Consider the following 13,415-nt stretch of genomic DNA (forward strand, 5'->3'; position numbering starts at 1 on the left):
AGGTCAGGTTGGTTTTTACCTTGCTCCTTTATCTGCTGTGTGTTTCTCTGTCTTCACATTTTGCTTAACTTACTGTTTTTGGGGTCTCCTTTTTGCAGGCTGCAGGTTCGTAGTTCCCGTTGTTTTTGGTGTCTGTCCCCAGTGGCTAAAGTTGGTTCAGTGGGTTGTGTAGGCTTCCTGGTGGAGGGGACTAGTGCCTGTGGAGCTGGGAGGTCTCTTGTGGACCAGTGTCCTGAAGGTGGCTCTCCCACCTCAGAGGCACAGCCCTGCCTCCTGCTGGAGCACCTAGAACCTTTCATCCACATGGCTCAGAATAAGAGGGAGAAAAAATAAAAAGAAAGAAGATAAAATAAGATAAATTTATTAAAATAAAATATAAAAACTAATAAGAAAAAATTTGTAAAAAATAAAAAAAAACGGAGGGACGGAACCCTAGGACAAATGGTAAAAGCAAAGCTATACAGACAATAACACACACAGAGGCATACGCATATGCACTCACAAAAATAAAAAGGGGAAAAAATATATATCTTTGCTCCCCAAGTCCACCTCCTCAATTTGGGATGATTCTTTGTCTATCCAGGTATTCCACAGAGGCAGGGTACATCAAGTTGATTATGGAGATTTAATCCGCTGCACCCGAGGCTGCTGGGAGAAATTTCCCTTTCTCTTCTTTGTTCCACAGCTCCCAGGGTTCAGCTTTGGATTTGCACCCGCCTCGGTGTGTAGGTCGCCTGAAAGCGTCTGTTCTTCGCTCACACAGGACAGGGTTAAAGGAGCAGCTACTTCGGTGGCTCTGGCTCACTCAGGCCGGGGGGAGGGAGGGCCACGGAATGCGGGGCAAGCCTGCATCGGCAGAGGCCAGTGTGACGTTGCAACAGCTTGAGGCTTGCCGCGCGTTCTCCCGGGGAAGTTGTCCCTGGATCACGGGACCCTGGCAGTGGCGGGCTGAACAGGCTCCAAGGAGGGGAGGTGTGTAGAGTGACCTGTGCTTGCACACAGGCTTCTTGGTGGCTGCAGCAGCAGCCTTAGCATCCCATGCCCGTCTCTGGGGTCCACGCTGATATCCGTGGCTCTCACCATCTCTGGAGCTCCTCTAAGTGGCGCTCTTAATCCCCTCTTCTTGCGCACCAGGAAACAGAGAGGGAAGAAAAAGTCTCTTGCATCTTCGGCAGCTCCAGATTTTTTCCCAGACTCCCTCCCGGCTACCTGTGGTGCACTAGTCCCTTCAAGCTGTGTTCGCACAGCCAAGAATCTCTCCGCTTTGCCCTCCGCACCCCTGTTGCTGCACTCTCCTCCGTGGCTCCGAAGCTTCCCCACTCCGCCACCTGCAATCTCCTCCCGTGAAGGGTCTTCCTAGTGTGTGGAAACATTTTCTCCTTCACAGCTCCCTCCCACTGGTGCAGGTCCCATCCCTATTCTTTTGTCTCTGTTTTTTCTTTTTTCTTTTGGCCTACCCACATACGTGGGGAGTTTCTTGCCTTTGGGGAGGTCTGAGGTCTTCTGCCAGCGTTCAGTAGGTGTTCTATAGGAGCAGTTCCACATTCATATGTATTTGTGTTGTACGTGTGGGTAGGAAGGTGATCTCCGCGTCCTACTCTTCTGCCATCTTGAAGCTCCTCCCTTTTTTTTCTTCTTCTTCTTCTGGGACGCCTATAATTCGAATGTTGGTACATTTAATGTTGTCCCAGAGGTCTCTGAGACTGTCCTCAATTCTTTTCATTCTTTTTTCTTTATTTTGCTCTGCAGCAGCTATCTCCAGCATTTTATCTTCCAGGTCATTTATCCTTTCTTCTGCCTCATTTATTCTGCTCTTGAATCTTTCTAGGGAATTTTAACTTTCATTTATTGTGTTGTTCATCGTTGTTTCTTTGCTCTTTAGTCCTTCTAGGTCCTTGTTTAACATTTCTTCTATTTTCTCCATTCTGTTTCCAAGATTTTTGGATCATTTTTTCTACCATTACTCTAAATTCTTTTTCAGGTAGACTCCCTATTTCCTCTTCATTTGTTTGGTCTGCTGGGTTTTTACCTTGCTCCTTCATCTGCTGCATATTTCTCTGTCTTCTCATTTTGTTTAACTTACTGTGTTTGGTGTCTGTTTATCGCAGGCTACAGGTTCATAGTTCCCATTGTTTTTGGTGCCTGCCTGCCGTGGGTAAGGTTGTTTAAGGGGCTTGTGTAGGCTTCCTGGTAGAGAGGACTAGTGCCTGTGTTCTGGTGGGTGGGGCTGGATCTTGTCTTTCTGGCGGGCAGGGCTGTGTCCAGTGTAGTGTTTTGGGGTGTCTGTGAACTTAGTATGATTTAGGCTGTCTGCTAATGGGTCGGGTGTTGTTCCTGTCTTGCTAGTTGTTTGGCATGGGGTGTCCAGCACTGGAGCTTGCTGGCCATTGAGTGGAGCTGGGTCTCAGGGTTGAGACAGAGATCTCTGGGAGAACCCTCGCCAATTGATATTACATGGGGCTGGGAGGTCTCTGGTGGTCCAGTGTACTGAACTCAGCTCTCCCACCTCAGAGGCTCAGGCCTGACAGCAGGCCGGAGCACCAAGACCCTGTCAGCCACACGGCTGGGTACGTGGGGTGTTTCTTGCCCTCTGGGAAGTCTGAGGTCTTCTGCCAGCGTTTAGTAGGTGTTCTATAGTTGTTCCACATGTAGATGTATTTGCGGTGTATTTGTGTGCAGGAAGGTGATCTCCACGTCTTATTCCTCCACCATCTCTACTGGATATCTATCTTATATTTTAAAAGCTCTTAGTTTCATTGATTGTTTTTCTACTCTCTCTTTAGTCTTTTTCATTTATTTCCACTGTGATCTTTGTTAATTCCTTCATTTTACTAATTTTGGCATTTGCTTTTTCTTCTTTTCCTAGTTCCTTGATACGTAAAGTTAGGAATTTTGAGATCTTTTTTGTTTCTTGATTTATCACTATCACTATGAACTTCCCTCTTGGAAATGCTTTTGTTGCATCCTGTAAGTTTCAGTATGTTGTACAATAGTCCCCCTTTATCTGCAGTTTTGCTTTTTTAAAATTTTTTATTTATTTATTTTTGGCTGTGTTGGGTGTTTGTTTCTGTGCGTGGGCTTTCTCTAGTTGCAGCGAGTGGGGGCCACTCTTCACGGCAGTGCGCGGGACTCTCACTGTCACAGCCTCTCTTGTTGCGGATCACAGGCTCCACACGTGCAAGCTCAGTAGTTGTGGCTCACGGGCCCTGTTGCTCCGCAGCATGTGGGATCTTCCCAGACCTGGGCTGCACCCTGTGTCCCCTGCATTGGCAGGCAGATTCTCAACCACTGCGCCACCAGGGAAGCCCTGCAGTTTTGCTTTTTACAGTTTCAGTTAGCTGCAGTCAACTGTGGTCTGAAAATATTAAATGGAAAATTACAGAAATAAACATTTTAAAAATACTTTAAAGATTTTTATAAAATAATGTTTTGAATTGTGCGTTATCCTGAGGAGTGTGATAAAACTTTGTGCCATCCTGCTCCATCTTGCCTGGGATATAAATCATCCCTTTGTTCATTGTATACACACTGTGTGTGCATGTGTACGTATAGGAAAAAACATAATATTTGTACGTATAGGAAAAAACATAATATTTAGGGAAAAACATAATATTTGAATGGTTAATTACCATTCATGGTTTCAGGCTTCCACTCAGTGTCTTGGAATGTATCCCTCACAGATAATGGGGTTCTACTATATTTCCATTTCATTTGTCTCAAGGTACTTTTTAAAATTTGTTTTGATTTAACCTATTGGTTCAGTATCATTTTTAATCTCCACATGTGAATTTTCCACTTATCGTCTCATAATTGATTTCTAGTTGTATTGCATTGTGGTTGGGAAAGACGCTTAATATGACTTTCGTCTTCTTAAATTTATTAAGACTTGTTTTGTGGCCTAACATATGCTCTCTCCTGGAGAATGTTCCATGTGCCCTTGAGAAGACTCTGTATTCTGTTGCTTTTGGATGGAATGACTGCCCGAATGTGTCACTGACGGCCAGTGTTTTTCTTCATTGATTTTCTGTCTGAATGATGTATCCACTGATGAAATTGGGGTATTAAAGTCCCTTTCTGTTATTGTATGGCTTTCTACTTCTCCCTTTAGATCTGTTTAATTTTGTTTTATATATTCAGATGTTCCTTTGTTGAGTGCATAAATGTTTACAAATGTTATATTCTCTTTTTGGATTTACTCCTTTATCATTATATAATGACCTTTTTTGTCCGTTATAACCGTCTTTGTCTTAAATCTATTTTGACTGTTACAAGTATAGCTGCCCCAGCTTTCTTCTGGTTTCCATTTGCATGGAATATTTTTTTCCATCCTTTCAGTCTGTGTGTGCACTTGTACCTCTTGTGAGGTTTTTGTAGGCAGCATATAGGTGAGTCTTTTTTTTAATCCCGCATCGGTAGGCGGACTGCCAACCACTGCGCCACCAGGGAAGCCCTCTTGTGAGGTTTTTGTAGGCAGCATATAGGTGAGTCTTTTTTTTAATCCATTCAGCCACTCTGTGTTTTGATGGGAGAGTTTATTATTTGTTTTACATTTAAAGTAATTATTGATAGGTATGTCCTTATTGCTATTTTGTTCACTGTTTTCTGGCTGTTTTGTAATTCCTATTTTCCTGTCTTCTTTGCTTGCTTAGATTCCTGTCTTTTTTGGTATGCTTAGATTCCTTTACCATTATCTTTTGTGTATCTACTACCACAGGTATACCTCAGAGATATTGCAGGTTCAGTCCACTGCAATAAAGCAGTTATCACAATGAAGCAATTATCACATGAATTTTGGTTTCCTAGTGTATATAAATCTGTGTTTACCCTATATTATGGTCTATTAAGTGTATAACAGCATTATGTGTAAAAAGTGTACATACCTTACTTTTAAAATACTTTAGACCTAAAAAATACCAACCATCATCTGAGCCTTCAGTGAGTCCTTGTAGTAACATCAAAGATCATTGATCACAGATCACCATAACAAATAGTATAATAATTTAATAATTTGAAAGGAGAAAGGGGAATCAAGATGACAGGGTAGGAGGATGTGGAACTCACCTACCCCTACAACACATCAGAAATACTTCTAGGGCTTCCCTGGTGGCGCAATGGTTGAGAGTCTGCCTGCCGATGCAGGAGACGTGGGTTCGTGCCCCAGTCCGGGAGGATCCCACATGCTGCAGAGCGGCTAGGCCCTTGCACCATGGCCACTGAGCCTGCGCGTCCAGAGCCTGTACTCCGCAACGGGAGAGGCCACAACAGTGAGAAGCCCATGTACCACCAAAAAAAAAAATACTTCTACAGTTCTCACAGAAAATTAACTGGAACCTGGCAGAAGAACGTGGGGTTTTTTTGGCCCACACTGCACAGCTTGCAGGGTCTTAGTTCCCCAACCAGGAATTGAACCCACACCCCCCTACAGTGGAAGTGCAGAGTCTTAACCACTGGACCACCAGGGAGGTCCCCAGAAGAACTTCTGTACAACCAAAGCTGCAAGAAAGATCTCCACATAACTGGGTAGGACAGAAAAAAAAGACATCAGGTTGGGATCTGTGCCCCTGGGAGGGATCTGAAAGGAAGAGAAGGTTCACAAGGGCCTTGGGACCCTCACCTTGGGGAGCAAGCAGGTGGAGCCACAATCTGTGCATCCCAGTCCTGGCGTCCTGCAGAGAGGAGACTAGCCCCCTTGGCTGCTCAGAGAACCACTGGGACAGTCAGAAGGGCTGGAGAGGCCAAGACACTACTCACAAGGAGTGTGCACATGCTGGCTTGTCAACAATCAGCACAGAGAGAGCCTGGAACTGCCAGCTGCTGCCTCGCCACTCCCCAGTCTGAATTGGGCAAACACCCTGGCCCTGTACACTCCACACCACAGCCTGGTGGGAGATGTAGGCCAACTGGGCCCTGGGAAAAGACTCGGTCTGGACACAAAGACAGACCAAGGGTCTTGGGTGTGATCTTGGTGGGGCAGCTGGAAGCAACCATTGTCCTTGCGTACACAGGGCAGCACCCCAGGAATCCCGGGCAGACAGGCCCTGGGAGAGGACTCAGTCTAGCTATGCAGAGACAGTCCGGAGAGCCCAGGTGTGATCCAGGTAGGGCAGCAGCAGACATTGTCACGCGTACAGGAATATGCATCAGCTCATCTCTCGTTGCCCATAACTGGCGATTCCCTATGCATGGGGCAAATGAGAATACCCACATCAAAGTGGGTATAAGCTGAGGCACTATCTTACCATAACCAGCCCCCCCCCATGCATGGCACCCCACCTTCAGGAAGGCACTCAAAACTCCAAGCTTCTCCTTGAGGAGCAAAGGGTTTAGACCCCACACTTGGCACCCCAGCTTTTAAGAGTCACACATGAAGACATGCTCCCCAAACATCTAGCCTTTCAGGGGTGGGGGGCACAACCACACAGCATGTGGGATCCTAGTTCCCTGATCAGGGATGGAACCCACGCCCCCTGCAGTGAAAGAGCAGAATCTTATAACCACTGGACCACCAGGGAAGTCCCCAAACATCTAGCTTTGAAAACCAGTGGAGCTTGTGTCCATGAGACCAACAAGGCTATAGTGAACTGAGAAGTTCTTAAAGGGTCCTCTTTTCTAATGTTCCACCTGTTTATATCATTTTCAGACATACCTTATTTTATTGCGATTCACTTTATTGCACTTTACAGATAATGCATTTTTTGCAAGTTGAAGGTTGGTTGTAACCCTGTGTGAAGCAAATCTATCGGCACCATTTTTTCAATAGCATTTGCTCACTTTGTGTGTCTGTGACATTTTGGTAATTCTCACAGTATTTCAAATTTTTGTTACATTTGTTATGGTGGTCTGTGATCTGTAATCTTTGATGGTTAGCATTTTTTAGCAAAGTATTTTTAAATTAAGGTATGTACATTGTATGTTTATACACAATGCTAGTGCACACTTATTAGAGTACAGAATAGTATAAATATAACTTTTACATGCACTGGCAAACCAAAAAATTCATGTGATTTGCTTTATTGTGGTAGTCTGGAACTGAACCCTCATTGTCTCCAAGGTATGCCTGTACCTTCTTTTTTTTTTTTTTTGTATTATGCAGGCCTCTCACTGTCGTGGCCTCTCCCATTGCGGAGCACAGGCTCTGGACGCACGGGCTCAGCGGCCATGGCTCACGGGCCCAGCTGCTCTGCGGAGCACAGGCTCTGGACGCACGGGCTCAGCAGCCATGGCTCACGGGCCCAGCTGCTCCGCGGCATGTGGGATCTTCCCGGATCAGGGCACAAACCCGTGTCCCCTGCATCAGCAGGCGGACTCTCAACCACTGCGCCATCAGGGAAGCCCGCCTGTACCTTCTAATGAATTTCTTTTACTGTTTCTTGTAAAACAAGGTGTATTGATGTCAGAGTTCCTCAATTTTTCTCAAAAAGTATTTCTCCGTCACTTTTTTTCCTGAGATGCAGCAGTCCTAGAGATTTTTTTTATTACAAAGGCTTATCTGCTTTTTTATATTCTTTTATTGAAGTATAGTTGATTTATAGTGTGTGTATTTCAGGTATACAGCAAAGTTATTCAGTTATTATATATATATTCAGTTATTTATATATATATAATTATTTTCCAGATTCTTTTCCCATATAGGTTATTACAAAATATTCTCCCTCACTTTTGAAGAATAATTTTGCTTGACACAGTTTTAGGATGGTGTTTTTTTTACCTTCTGCACTTTAAATATTTCATTCCACTCTCTTCTTGCTTGCATAGTTGGGGTTTTTTGTTGTGGTTTGGTTTAGTTTTGGTATGTGAATGTTTACAGCAGCTTTATTCATAATCACCAAAACCTGGAAACAACTCAAATGTCATTTGGTGAATGAATAAATTATAGTACATCTGTACAATGCAATCCTACTCACCAATAAAAAGTAATGAACTGTTAATATGTGCAACATGGATAATTCTTTTATTTATTTTATTTATTTATTGCTAAGTGAAAGAACCCAGATTCCAAAGGATAAATACAGTGTGATTCCAGTTATATGATATTTCTTGCTTGCATAGTTTTTGAAAAGAGGTCTGATTTAATTCTTATCCTTGTTTAAGTAAAACTAAGGTTTGTTTTTTCTCTCTGGCTTCTTTCAGAATGTTCCCTTTGTCTTTTTCTCCAGTTGAAAATGATGTTCTTGGCAGTGCAGTTTTTGGTGTTCTTTTTTTTTTCATGTTTTGTGTTTTTCTTAGCTTCCTGGATCTGCAGTTTGCTGTCTATCACTAATGTTAGGAAAATCTCAGTGATGATTGCTTCACGTATTTTTTTTTTTGTTCCTTTCTGCTTTTCTATCAGGTATTCTCATTGTGTGTATTTTACACCTGCTGTCACTGTCCCAAAGTTCTTAGATGTTGTATTCTTTGTTGTCTTTGCATTAGGCCCTGGTGAAACAGTCTCTTTGGAGGATAGGCCTTGTTAAGAATAGCTATTTCAAAATAGCTTCTTTCTGTCTTTCCAATTTTGGAAACAGTGGTTTGCTATGTGTCTTCAGTTCTTTGTTTTTCTTGTGAGGTTAGGAAGGATGGTTTCTAAGTTCATTGTACAAAGAACAAGAAAAGAGAAGTCTCTGACTCCAGTTTTTTATGTTTGACTGCTGACAGCTTTGAAGCCTCATCCCTCCTTCTTCCTCTTGTGACCCACATGTATCCATGATGATAGGAAAGCTTTAGTTATCCTTCCTTTGGCAGTGACAAGAGATTCAATTCATGCCTGCTCCTGCCCTTGTGTGTCAATTCTCTCTTCACCCACAACCTCAACTAAAAAATAAGTCCATGTACTTTTCCTTGCACTCTCAAGCCATTTCATGCCTTCTTGAGAGGCCTGCCTTACTCCACAGAGACCTCAATTATGGAAGTAATAAACTCTTTTGTATACTATTGGCAGTGTGTGGTGTCATCAACTTACATATTCCTATACTCGGGGCTGGGCTGTTATGCTTCTGTGCACCATATGGGAGCTCAGAAGTGAGAGATGTGGGAGGATTGCCTCTGGAGTTGCTGGCCAGGAAACTTCCACCTGAAATTAGAGAATGGAGCTTTTATATTGTTTGGAGGAAAGCACTTTGAATCCTTTATATATTATATAATCATGGGCAGATTCACCATCAGACCTTTGTGGAGTGTTGTGAATTCCTGTGCAATATGCAGCTCTTAACCTGTTCCTCAAGGTTATTTAGCAAGGGCTTTGACCAAAAAGAAATGTTTTAGTACTTTATCATTTCATTATGTGTGCCTGTGTGTGCTAAAAACTAGTGAGAAGCAGCCCTGAGGCTCATTGTGTATAGGGTTTTGTGGAGGTCTAAGAAGTTGTGTCTTTTTAGCATGTCATATCATGCAAAGTTGTCTGAGCCTTAACTTCTGAATAACTTCCTAGCTCCATGAATGGGACAGAGAGAGAATGGAGAAACTGAGTCTGCAATAAATTTTACACAAGCTAAAAGTACTATTTACAAGAATATTTTAATCTAGCCAGTTGCACCTGGCTATTTCTAATCACCTGGAGTAATTCTCAGGCCAGTATGGCAAACTGATCCTTGTCACAAGTTGGATTTCCACAGGCCTCCTGGACTCTCATGTTTGGTGATGAGAATAGAAGAAAAAGCTTCCAGTTCTTCACAGTGTTTTATTCATTAAAAGCTCCTGCAGATTTGACCTCATACCTCATGGAGTGTACTGAGTTAAATGGTGTGTAATAACAAAGGAGATGAGTTTTTCTCACAAAGATTGATGTGTTTAAAATGATATTTGATTCATTTGTGTAGCATTTCTCTCATTTCTCCAAGGTGCTCTAGACCCTGACATCAGAGAGCAATAACATTTAAAGTGATCACAGTGAAAATGAATAAATAATTTGCATGTGTTCATTATGCTGTTAAATTCATGAAGAAGTAAGGACATAGAGTCAGTTTCTGATGACCAAGACATAAAATAAATGTTTGAAGGTGACAGAATCATATGTAATCTTCCTATAAATTGAGTATAAATCCCCAGTTCTGTCAGACTCACACATCTTACTGGAAACATATTTGTTCTGTTTTAGGACCTAGTGACCTTTGAGGATGTGGCTGTGAACTTCACCCAGGAGGAGTGGGCTTTACTGAATCCTTTGCAGAAGGAACTTTACAGAGATGTGATGCAGGAAACCTTGAGGAACCTGGCCTCAATAGGTAAGCATGACAACATTCCTTCACTTCTTCAGTTAGAGGACAAGTATTTCTTGCCCATCAACACTGTTCCAAGATTTGGAATATGGAAAAGTAATACAGTAGTCCCCCCTTATATGCAGGGGTTACATTCCAAGACCGCCAGTGGATGCCTGAAACTGCAGACGGTACCGAATCCTATACATACATACCTATGATAATAAGTTTAATTTAGAAATATGGTGCACAGTAAGAGATTGATAACAATAACTAAGAATAGAACACGTATAATAGACATGAACTTAACATGCTTAAGTGTTAAGTGTCCATAACTTTTGCAGTTTGAGATGAGACAGGAAAACTAAGGTCAGTTTCTTTGTCCTTCTTCACAATTTCATGATAGAAGATTCATTTTTCCTATAGATCTTAGCAACATCAGTGTATGATTTTTTTCTTCCCTTAAATCAAGAACTTTCATCTTTTCACTGAAAGGAAGCACTTTATAACTTCTCTTTGGCATATCCTAATTACCAACATCACTATTCTTGCGCTTTGGGGCCATCGTTAATTAAAATAAAGATTACTTGAACACAAGCACTGCAATACCACCACAGTCATCTGAAAACTGAGATGGCTACTAAGTGACTGATGGGCAGGTAGCATATACAGCATGGATACACTGAACAAAGGGATGATTCACATCCTGGACAGGACAGAGCGGGACGTTTCAAGATTTTATCATACTACTTGGAAGGGTGCACAGTTTAAATTAATATTTTCAGACTGAAATTGACTCCAGGTAACTGACACCACAGAAAGCGAAACTGTGGGTAAGGGGGGACTGCTATACATTGGTAAATAAACTAAGCATGGTCACAGCTCATCGTGGACCTAGAATCTAATATTTTTCTATAATTTCTAATAATTTGCATTATTTTTCTGGGTCTGAATTTTAGGAAAAAAATGGGACAATCATAACATTGAAGATTGGTACAAAACCCAAGGGAGAAAACTAAGGTGAGTCACACATACAGTAGATAGCAGTGTGCCACATGAGAATCCTGGTATGTCATAAACTATGTAGAATCTAATATTTTTCTATAATTTCTAATAATTTGCATTATTTTTCTGGGTCTGCATTTTAGGAAAAAAATGGGACAATCATAACATTGAAGATTGGTACAAAACCCAAGGGAGAAAACTAAGGTGAGTCACACATACAGTAGATAGCAGTGTGCCACATGAGAATCCTGGTATGTCATAAACTTTTTAAAATTAGCAAATAAAACAACCCCAGCTTTAAAGTTATCCTTAAATTTTTTTTCACTGAAAACATTTACTTAAATGTGACATAGATGTCCAGTGTTTTTGGAAACAATATTAAGAAACCCAATATATTAATATTACTGTTTTCATAATAGGTATGTCAAGCCCTCTTACAGAGTTTTCAGTATAAATCACCCTAAAAAATTCAGAAAAGGCAAAAAACCTTCACTTTTGCTATAAAATATAAAAATGTAATTCTAATAACCTACTAATAAATGTGAAATTGTTAAATCAATAATTTCTCATTTTTTACAGAAGTCATATGGTAAAAAATCTCTGTGAAAGCAAAGAAGGTAATCAAGATGGAGAAATTGTCAGCCAGATTCCAAATCTTAATCTGAACCAGAAAACTCTTTCTGGAGTAAAACCATGTGAATGTAATATGTGTGGAAAGTCTTCAAGTGTCATTCATTCCTTAAGAGGCACATCAGATCTCACAGTGGACACAAACCATATGAGTATCATGAATATGAGGAGAAGCCATATAAATGCAAGGAATGTGGGAAAGCCCTCAGTTACCGCAAATCTGTTCACAGACATGAAAGGACTCACACTGGAAAGAAATCCTATGAATGTAAGGAATGTGGGAAAGCCTTCACATGGCTCACAACCTTTCAAAGACACATGACAACACACACTGGAGAAGGACCCTATAAATGGAAGGAATGTGGGAAAGCCTTTAGTTGTTCTACTTCATTTCAAGCACATGAAAGAAATCACACTGGAGAAAAACCCTATGAATGTAAGCAGTGTGGTAAAGCCCTCAGTTGTCCCAGTTCCTTTCGAAGACATGAAAGGATTCACACTGCAGAGAAACAATACGAATGTAAACAATGTGAGAAAACCTTTAGTTCTCTAGGTTTGCGAATACATGAAAGAATTCACACTGGAGAGAAACCCTATGAATGTAAGGAATGTGGGAAAGCCTTCATTTGTCCCAGTTTGTTTCGATCACATGAAAGGACTCACACTGGAGAGAAGTCCTATGGATGTACAGAATGTGGGAAAACCTTCATTCATTGCACAACCTTTCAAGGACACGTGAGAAAGTACACTGGAGAGAAACGCTATAAATGTAAAGAATGTGGGAAAGCCTTCATTTCTCCCTCAAGTGTTCGAACACACATGATAACACGCACTGGAGATGGACCTTGTAAGTGTAAGGAATGTGGGAAAGCATTCAGTTTTGCCAGTTCATTTCGAATACTTCAAAGAACTCACAAAGGAGAGAAACTCTACAAATGTAAATAACGTTGCAGAGCCTTCAGTTGTTACGCATCCTTTCGAACACATGAAAAAACTCCCACTGGAGAGAAACCTCATGAATGTACAGAATGTGGGAGAGCCTTCATTTATTGCACTACCTTTCAAGGGCACATGAGAATACACACTGGCAGGAAACCCTACAAATTCAGAGAAGGTGGGAAAGCCTTCAGTCGACCCAGTTCCTTTCAAAGGCATGAAAGATCTCATACTTAATAGAAACCTCTTGAATGTAAGCAATGTGGGGAAAACATCAGTTGGCCTTCATTCTTACACGTGAAAACTCCCACTGGAAAGAAACCCTATATGTGTAAGAAATCTGAGAAAGCCTGATACAAATTAATCCATGTATAATGTTCCAGAAAAAAACATGAAAGAATAATTTTTAGAGTTATATTGTCTTTATCAATCAGTGCCTCATTCTTAAAGGGGATCTCTCAACTGGATATTTACTACTTACATCCAGAAATGAACACTGAAGTGAGATAATTCTATAAGTACTCTGTAAGCAGTACTACATAATGATTAACAGGTATTGTTTTGCCCTTAACATTTTTCTCTTTTCATTTTGGAGCCTGTTTGATCCATGGTTGAATTGACATGTATTTCTAATATGCAGGTTGGTTTAATTTTTATGTTTTGATCATTTTA

The 13,415-nt window shown here is 41.4% G+C and overlaps 1 pseudogene; it reads left to right on the top strand.

Annotated features, from left to right (window-relative positions):
* Positions 1-5,764: 5,764 nt before the first annotated feature.
* On the top strand, positions 5,765-13,097 carry LOC102974172 (zinc finger protein 627-like; annotated as a pseudogene).
* The last annotated feature ends 318 nt before the right edge of the window (positions 13,098-13,415 follow it).

Source organism: Physeter macrocephalus, chromosome 2 (assembly GCF_002837175.3).
Source record: "Physeter macrocephalus isolate SW-GA chromosome 2, ASM283717v5, whole genome shotgun sequence".
NCBI lineage: Eukaryota > Metazoa > Chordata > Mammalia > Artiodactyla > Physeteridae > Physeter > Physeter macrocephalus.